Source organism: Euprymna scolopes, chromosome 46, assembly GCF_053919585.1.
Source record: "Euprymna scolopes isolate OS-2025 chromosome 46, ASM5391958v1, whole genome shotgun sequence".
NCBI lineage: Eukaryota > Metazoa > Mollusca > Cephalopoda > Sepiida > Sepiolidae > Euprymna > Euprymna scolopes.
Genome location: NC_136527.1, coordinates 146,080,485 through 146,090,437, shown reverse-complemented (window position 1 = coordinate 146,090,437; position 9,953 = coordinate 146,080,485). Strand labels below are relative to the sequence as shown.

At 34.2% G+C, this 9,953-nt stretch overlaps 1 pseudogene; it reads left to right on the top strand.

Moving 5' to 3' along the window:
- Positions 1-8,974: 8,974 nt before the first annotated feature.
- LOC145271813 (U2 spliceosomal RNA) lies at positions 8,975-9,108 on the top strand (annotated as a pseudogene).
- The last annotated feature ends 845 nt before the right edge of the window (positions 9,109-9,953 follow it).

The following is a 9,953-nucleotide window of genomic DNA, read 5'->3' as shown; positions in this document are numbered from 1 at the left end:
TCAACTCTCATCCTCGAGTGGCCTATTGTCCTTGATAAGTGGTAATATATATTTTTTAATAAATATAGATATAAATATATATATAAAAAAACAGGTTGGAGTCGCTGAATAACTCATCCTCCCGTGAAAGCGGTTCCATCCTCTTTCCCGAATTTGACTACTGTGCACTTTTCAACTCTAATCCTCGAGTGTCCTATGGGCCTTGATAAGTAGTAATATATATTTTTTACAAAAATATATACATACATATATATAACAAAATAGGTTGGAGTCACTGAATAATTCATCCTCCTCTTAAAGCGGTTCCATCATCTTTGCCGAATTTGACTACTGTGCACTTTTAAACTCTCATCCTCGTGTGGCCTATGGGCCTTGATAAGTGGTAATATATATTTAAAAATAAATATAGATATAAATATATATATACCAAAATAGGTTGGAGTCGCTGAATAACTCATCCTCCCGTTAAAGCGGTTCCATCCTCTTTCCCGAATTTTACTACTATGCACTTTTCAACTCTCATCCTCGAGTGGCCTATTGTCCTTGATAAGTGGTAATATATATTTTTTAATAAAAGTATATATATATATATATATAAAAAAATAGGTTGGAGTTGCTGAATAACTCATCCTCCCGTTAAAGCGGTTCCATCCTCTTTACCGTATTTTTTATACAGTGCACTATTCAACTCTCATCCTCGAGTGGCCTATTGTCCTTGATAAGTGGTAATATATATTTTTTAATAAATATAGATATAAATATATATATAAAAAAACAGGTTGGAGTCGCTGAATAACTCATCCTCCCGTGAAAGCGGTTCCATCCTCTTTCCCGAATTTGACTACTGTGCACTTTTCAACTCTAATCCTCGAGTGTCCTATGGGCCTTGATAAGTAGTAATATATATTTTTTACAAAAATATATACATACATATATATAACAAAATAGGTTGGAGTCACTGAATAATTCATCCTCCTCTTAAAGCGGTTCCATCATCTTTGCCGAATTTGACTACTGTGCACTTTTAAACTCTCATCCTCGTGTGGCCTATGGGCCTTGATAAGTGGTAATATATATTTAAAAATAAATATAGATATAAATATATATATACCAAAATAGGTTGGAGTCGCTGAATAACTCATCCTCCCGTTAAAGCGGTTCCATCCTCTTTCCCAGATTTGACTGCTGTGCACTTTTCAACTCTAATCCTCGAGTGTCCTATGGGCCTTGATAAGTAGTAATATATATTTTTTACAAAAATATATACATACATATATGTAACAAAATAGGTTGGAGTCACTGAATAATTCATCCTCCTCTTAAAGCGGTTCCGTCATCTTTGCCGAATTTGACTACTGTGCACTTTTAAACTTTCATCCTCGAGTGGCCTATAGGCCTTGATAAGTGGTAATAGTTTGTACAATAGTTTGTACAATATATATATCTATATATATATATTACAAAATAGGTAAGAGAGAGAGAAGAGGGTGAGAGAGAGAGAAGAGAAAGAGGTAGAGAGAGAAGAGGGTGAGAGAGAGCAGAGAAGAGGGTGAGAGAGAGCAGAGAAAGAGGGTGAGAGAGAAAGAGGGTGAGAGAAGTGAAAGAGGTAGAGAGAGAAGAGGGTAAGAGAGAAAGAGGGTGAGAGAGAGAAGAGGGTGAGAGAGAGAGAGGTAGTGAGAGAGAGAGATAAGAGAAAGAGGTAGAGAGAGAGAGAAGAGGGTAAGACAGAGAGAGAGAGGGGTAGTGAGAGAGAGAGATAAGAGAAAGAGGTAGAGAGAGAGAGAGAAGAGGGTGAGGGAGAAAGAAGAGGGTGAGAGAGAGAGAGAGAAGAGGGTGAGGGAGAAAGAAGAGGGTGAGAGAGAGCAGAGGGAGAGAGAGAGAAGAGAAATAGGTAGAGAGAGAGAGATGAAGGTGAGAGAGAGCAGGGAAAGAGGGTGATAGAGAAGAGAAAGAGGTAGAGAGAGAGAGAGAGAAGGGTGAGAGAGAGCAGAAAAAGAGGGTGAGAGAGAGAGAAAGAGGGTCAGAGAGAGAGAGAAGAGAAGAGAAAAAGGTGTACACAGAGAGTGAGAGAGAGAAGAGGGTAAGAGAGAGAGAGAGAAGAGGTTGAGAGAGAGAGAGATAAGAGAAAGAGGTAGAGAGAGAGAAGCGGGTGAGAGAGAGAAGAGGGTGCGAGAGAGAAGAGAAAGAGGTAGAGAGAGAGAAGCGGGTGAGAGAGAGAGAAGAGGGTGCGAGAGAGAAGAGAAAAAGGTAGAGAGAGAGAAGAGGGTGAGAGAGAGAGAAAGAGGATGAGAGAGAGAAGAGAAAGAGAGAGAGAGAAGAGGGTGATAGAGAAAGAGAGTGAGAGAGAGAAGAGAAAGAGAGAGAGAGAGAGAGAAAGAGGGTGAGAGAAGAGGGTAAATGTGCATCTTTTTTTATAGTAGGTAATGCTTGGGAGACTGTGCACATTGCCTCCTCCCCCCTCCCCCCTATAAACGCGGTTCCATTCATAAGAAAACAAACTCGTATAAAAGTAATTTTCGTGTATTTAAGCGGCCTTATACTGATAGCCACCCCTCCCCCTTCCAGTTTAACAGAGTTAGGAGGTAAAAACAAAATGGCTAAAGCCTTGTTTACATGGTAAACTATAGCAAAGAGCATAGTCATCTTTCTTCGCCGGTAAAAAACTTCAAGCAAAAATAAAAACATTTTCCCTACGTCAATTTTTATGTAATTTTGGGATTCTTCTTTTTGAAGTGCGATAAATCCGTTGGTAATAACGGTTCGACTCTTAAACTAATATTTAACTGTGTTATAGTATCAATGATACTCCTCGCAGGCAGCTTTAATGTACGTCAGAGGCTCAGCGTAGCCGACATTTTACTGAGCTGACGTCACGTCACGTGACAGCTAATGAATAATGTTAAAATGACAGGTTTTTTGGGGGGCCCCCCTGGGAGAAAAATGATCAGTTAACCCCCTTCTAGTTGTCCGTTTGACGTGAAATTTCGATATTTGTCATCCGGGTGATCAAGGTGCAATATGCTACCTAATTTGTCAACTTTGGTTGTGTCTGTCAAAAGTTTTAGCGTTACAAACAAACATACATACATACATACATACACACCGATTTTTGCCTTTTATATATATAGAAGACTAGCAGGGCTACCCGGCGTTGCTCGGGACCGTATAAATAATGAAAAAACAAAAGCAGATATTGAACATATGTTTGATTCTTAGGGGAGAGGAATCTTTCATCTCTATGTATTATTTGTTTTATCTACCCTAGGACTGATATTGTTCATGTTTTATCCCTAGCATAGGTAATTTACAGCATGTATATGAAATTGTTTTACCTTAGGGAGAAGAGAACAGGTAATATACAACATAATGTGTCTATATTACATCCCTGGCAACGCCTAGAAACCAGCTAGAACATGTATTTCAGTCAATCTTTATTATATCCTGGGCTATGCCGGGAAACCAGCTAATCTCTTTTTAGTGACTTGACCACCAAAATACCTCCCTAAGTGTGTCCTTTCTTTTGAACTTATTAGATATAGGTATCTAGAAATGTGTGTGAAATTTTGTTGAATGCATTGTTCACTATGATTTTCTTATTGTTCTACACAATATCAACTGTAGCGAAATAACACAGTAAACTTAGTGTAGTGTTAGAATAAAGAGCAAAGGAAAAAATTAGAATCATATTTTGTAATTGCAAATCTAAATTTGCTAGCATGTACCAGTATTGGCCAGGTTGTGGAAATTTGGAACTTATAACATATGTAGTGGCCTTTTCCTAGATACCTATTGCTAAAAATTATACTTTCATTTTGTTAGAAAAATCTCTCTTCAGATGCCCTGCATCATTCAAAATAAAAACAAATATTTTTATAATTGTTTCAGTATATTGCTACACAATGTGAAAGTTTTTAACGTTTGTAAAAAAAATCATGAATGTGCTTATATTGCAAAAAAGAAAATATCAGTGCACAGTATTGAAAGTGTTTGAGATTCAAAAGTCTGTAACATTTCTACTAACTTCATAAGATGTCATTTGAGAAACTGAATTGAATATCAAGACATTATCTGAAGCGTTTTTATTTAGGTGTAACATATGTGTTTACAGTGAACCTTAACTTTTAATAAACAGATTGGTATGCAATGACATAGGCTAAGAATCTTTAAAATATATATAAATTGGAAAAATGTGTGAACAAATGAAAAAAAAATGATCCGCTCCACTTGATGACATCAAGCACAGTAATATTTTAGTGAAGAAAATATGAAATTGATGTTCAGTGATTAGTTTGGATGAATGAGAAAATGTAATTGTTTGATGCATAAAAATAACTCAGTTGCTGTATTTGATATTAAGCAGCAAAATATAGTGATTTGAATATTTGGGAAAACATCAAACCAGATTATGTAAAAAGAAAAAAAAAAGATGAAATTAGAAAATATATATTTTATGTTTATGAGTTCTGCCAATCAAAATTTTGTGGCAGAAATTGGGTGATTACCATGCAATTTTATTTTGGTAAAATTCTTAAATTATTAGAATGTTTATTATAATTTCTAATTAGTGACTTGTTATAATCAAAATCCGCCCTAAAGAGTGTCCTTTCTTTTATTAGGTATCAGAGTAGGTATCAAGATTTCTACTTCTATACAAATGTGATATTTCAGATCTGTACATAAAAAATTTGTTGAATATATAGGTTGAGAATTGTTCTGTGTCGCTCTCTCTCACACACACACGCATTCTCACTTTTATAGATATAATAGATAGATTACTCTAGATATATTTCCATATGTCTGAATACCCTATATACAAATTTTCAAATCTGTAGATAAAAAAATTTGTTGAGTATATAGGTTGAAAATTGTTCTCTCTCTCTCTCTCACACACACATTCTCAATTTTAGAGATATAATAGATAGATTATGCTAGATATATTTCCATATGTCTGAATACCCTATATACAAATTTTCTAATCTGTAGATCAAATATTTGTTGAATATATAGGTTGAAAATTGTTCTTACTCTCTCTCTCTCTCTCTCTGGCTACCTCACACACACACATTCTAACTTTTATAGATATAATAGATAGATTATGCTAGATATATTTCCATATGTGTGAATACCCTATATACAAATTTTCTAATTTGTAGATAAAAAATTTGTAGAGTGCATAGGTTGAGAATTGTTCTCTCTATCTCTCACACACACACATTCTAACTTTTAAAGATATAATAGATTATGCTAGATATATTTCGATATTTCTGAATACCCTATATATAAAAATTTGTTGAATGTATAGGTTGAGAACTGTTCTCTCTCTCTCTCTCTCTCTCTCTCTCTCTCTCTCTCTCTCTCTCTCTCTCTCTCTCTCGCTCACACACACACACATTCTCACTTTTATAGATATAATAGAAAGATTATCCTAGATATATTTCTATTTGTATGAATACTCTATATACAAATTTTAAAATCTGTAGATAAAGAATTTGTTGAGTATATGGGTTGAGAATTGTTCTCTCTCTCTCTCTCTCTCACACACACACACACATTCTCACTTTTATAGATATAATAGATTATGCTAGATATATTTCCATATGTCTGAATACCCTATATACAAATTTTCAAATCTGTAGATAAAAAATTTGTTGAGTATATAGGTTGAGAATTGTTCTCTCTCTCTCTATCACACACATTCTCACTTTTATAGATATAATAGACAGATTATGCCAGATATATTGAAATATGTCTGAATGCCCAATATACAAATTTTGAAATCTGTAGATAAAAAATTTGTTGTATACATAGGTTGACAATTGTCCTCTCTCTCACACACACACACATTCTCACTTTTATACATATAATAGATAGATTATGCTAGATATATTTCTATATGTCTGAACACCCTATATACAAATGTTCAAATCTGTGGATAAAAAATTTGTTGAATGTATAGGTTGAGAATTTTTATCTCTCTCTTTTTCTCTCTCTCTCTCTCGCTATCTCACACACACGCATTCTCACTTTTATAGATAAAATAGATAGATTATGCTAGATATATTTCCATATGTCTGAATACCCTATATACAAAGTTTCAAATCTGTAGATAAAAAATTTGTTGAATATATAGGTTTAGAATTGTTCTCTCTCTCTCTCTCACACACACATTCTAACTTTTGTAGTTATAATAGATAGATTATGCTAGATATATTTCCATATGTCTGAATACCCTATATACAAATTTTCTAAACTGTAGGTAAAACATTTGTTGAGTATGTAGGTTAAGAATTGTTCTCTCTCTCTCTCACACACACACACACACACACAAGTTCTCACTTTTATAGATATAATAGATAGATTATGCTAGATATATTTCTATATGTCTGCCTACCCTATATACAAATTTCCAAATCTGTGCCCAAAAATGTGTGGAATATATAGGTTGAGAATTGTTCTCTCTCTCTCTCTCTCTCACACATATTCTCACTTTTATAGGTTATATAGGTTGAGAATTTTTTGCTCTTTCCATCACTCACATTCACACTTTTATAGATATAATACATAGATTATGCCAGATATATTTACATATGTCTGAATACCCAATATACACATTTTCAAATCTGTAGATAAAAAATTAGTTGAATATATAGGTTGAGAATTGTTCTCTCTCTCTCTCTTTCTCTCTCTCTCACACACACATTCTCACTTTTATAGATATAATAGATAGATTATGCTAGATATATTTCCATACGTCTGAATACCCTATATCCAAATTTTCTAATATGTAGATAAAAAATTTGTTGAATATATAGGGTGAGAATTTTCCTTCCTCTCTTTCTCTCTCTCTCTTTCTCACACACACACAAGCTGAAAATTGTTCTCTCTCTCTCTCTGACTCTCTCTCTCTCTCTCACACACACACACATGGTCATTTTATAGATATAATAGATAGGTTATGCTAGATATATTTCTATATGTCTGAATACCCTATATACAAATTTTTAAATCTGTAGATAAAAAATTTGTTGAGTATATAGGTTGAGAATTGTTCTTTCTCTCTCTCTCACACACACATTCTCACTTTTATAGATATAACAGATTATGCTAGATATATTTCCAAATGTCTGAATACCCTATATACAAATTTTCAAATCTGTAAAGATAGAATTTGTTGAATATATAGGTTGAGAATTGTTCTCTCTCTCTCTCTTTCACACACATTCTCACTTTTATAGATATAATAGATAGATTATGCTAGATATATTTCCTTATGTCTGAATACCCTATATACAAATTATCAAATCTGTAGATACAAAATTTGTTGAGTATATAGGTTGAGAATTGTTCTCTCTCTCTCTCTCACTCACTCACTCACTCACTCACTCACTCACACACACACACACATTCTACCTTTTATAGATATAATAGATTATGCTAGATATATTTCCATATGTCTGAATACCCTGTATACAAATTTTCAGATCTGTACATAAAAATTAGTTGAATATATAGGTTGAGAATTGTTCTCTCTCTCTCTCTTCTCTCTCTCTCTTTCACACACATTCTCACTTTTCTAGATATAATAGATAGATTATGCTAGATATATTTCCATATGTCTGAATACCCTATATACAAATTTTCTAATCGGTAGATAAAAAATATGTTGAATATATAGGGTGAGAATTGTACTTACTCTCTCTCTCTCTCTCTCTCTCTCTCACGCACACATTCTCACTTTTATGGATATAATAGATAGATTATGCTGGATATATTTCCATGTGTCTGAATACCCTATATACAAATGGTCAAATCTGTAGATAACAAATTTATTGAATAGATAGGTTGAGAATTGTTCTCTCTCTCTCTCTCGCAACCTTACACACACAACCACACGCAAACATTCTGACTTTTATAGATATAATAGATCGATTATGCTAGATATATTTCCATATGTCTGAATACCCAATATACAAATTTTCAAATCTGTAGGTAAAAAATTTGTTGAATATATAGGTTGAGAATTGTTCTCTCTCTCTCACACACTCACATTCTCACTTTTATAGATATAATGTATAGATTATGCTAGATATATTTCTATATGTCTGAATACCCTATATACAAAGTTTAAAATCCGTAGATAAAAATACGTTGAGTATATAGGTTGAGAATTGTTCTCTCTCTCTCTTACGCACACACACACACACACACACACATTTTCACTTTTATAGATATAATAGATAGATTATGCTAGATATATTTCCATATGTCTGAATACCCTATATACAAATTTTCAAATCTGTAGATAAAAAATGTAATGAATATATAGGTTGAGAATTGTTGTCTCTCTCTCTCTCTCTCTCTCTCTCTCTCTCTCTCTGGCTACCTCACACACACACACATTTTCACTTTTATAGATATAATAGATAGATTATGCTAGATATATTTCCATATGTCTGAATACCCTATATACAAACTTTCAAATCTGTAGATAAAAAATTTGTTGAGTATATAGGTTGAGAATTGTTCTCTCTCTCTCACACGAAACTGTGCGCTCGGCTTCTTCCCCCCCTTCCCACCCCAAATGCTTGGGAAACTGTGCACTGTTTTTGTTGGTTTTCAAGCTGCCTCTTCACCCCCCCCACACACACAGTTTAACAGTAGTAGGAGGTCAAGAGAAAGAGGGTGAGAGAGAGAGAAGAGTAAGTTGGTGAGAGAGAGAGAAAAGAGAAAGAGGGTGTTGGTTTTATATTTTTATTATCGTCTAATATTTTGAAAGCTGAATTTCTAATAAAATGTGCATCTATAGGAGATAATGCCTGGGAATGTGTTCCCCCCCCCCACAGTTTAACAGTGGTGTGACGTCAAGAGAAAGAGGGTGAGAGAGAGGGAAGAGTAAGTGGGTGAGAGAGAGAAAGAGAGAGAAAAAAAAGAAAGACGGTGTTGGTTTTGTGAAAAAAGTTGTTATTTACAATTGTTCGCATTCTTGGCCTTTTGGTCAAGATCAAAGTGTAGTATCTGTTCTTCAGATGCTGCACTTCTATTTCTTGTTCTCTTTCGGTGGAGGAGAAATCCTCCACGACTGAGACAATTTTTATTTTTGTACCTTTTCTCCACGTTAAAAAACGACCCTGGTGTCTAACTCTGTCCCGTGGGGAGGCATAGTAAATAGGTACAATTGTTCGCCATTAGTGGATGTTGACGTCACGTCACGTGACATGACTAAGCGTTTTTTTTTTTTAGTATGAATAACATTTTTTGTTTTAATTATAAAGTCTACACTTAATTTTATAGAAAATGATGTATATATAATAGAAAAAAAAAATTACTGGTTTTGTTGGATTCAAGTGGATCCCCCCCCCTCCACTTTAAGAGATAGCAGGTCACGTGGTAATATACAAAATGGCTAGCGTAAATATAAAGATCGGTTTTTTTATCGACGAATATTTTGAAAGCTGAATTTTTTTTTATTCCTGTACATTTTTTCCTGATATTTTTCGTTAAAACTCTTGTATAAATACTATTTTTAACCAGTTAAATACGTTGGAGACATTGTCATGGAGTTTAATAATCTCTAGAACAAAGCAGAAGAGAAATTACAAAAGTATCGGTAAAACAAAGTGTTTGTTTACATTTGTTCGCCATTACTGGATGTTGACGTCACGTCACGTGACATGACTAAGCGTTTTTGGATTATGTAATATTAACATTAAAATGACAGGTTTTTTGGGGGGCCCCCCTAGGAGAGAAATGATCAGTTCACCCCCTTTTAATGGTCCGTTTGGTGTGGAATTTCGATATTTGTCATGCGGGTGATCAAGGTTCAATATGATACATAATTTGTCAACTTTGGTTGTGTCCGTCAAAAGTTTGAGCTGACGTCACGTCACGTGACACGTATTGAATAACGTTAAAATGACAGGTTTTTTTGGGGGCCCCCCTAGGAGAAAAACGAT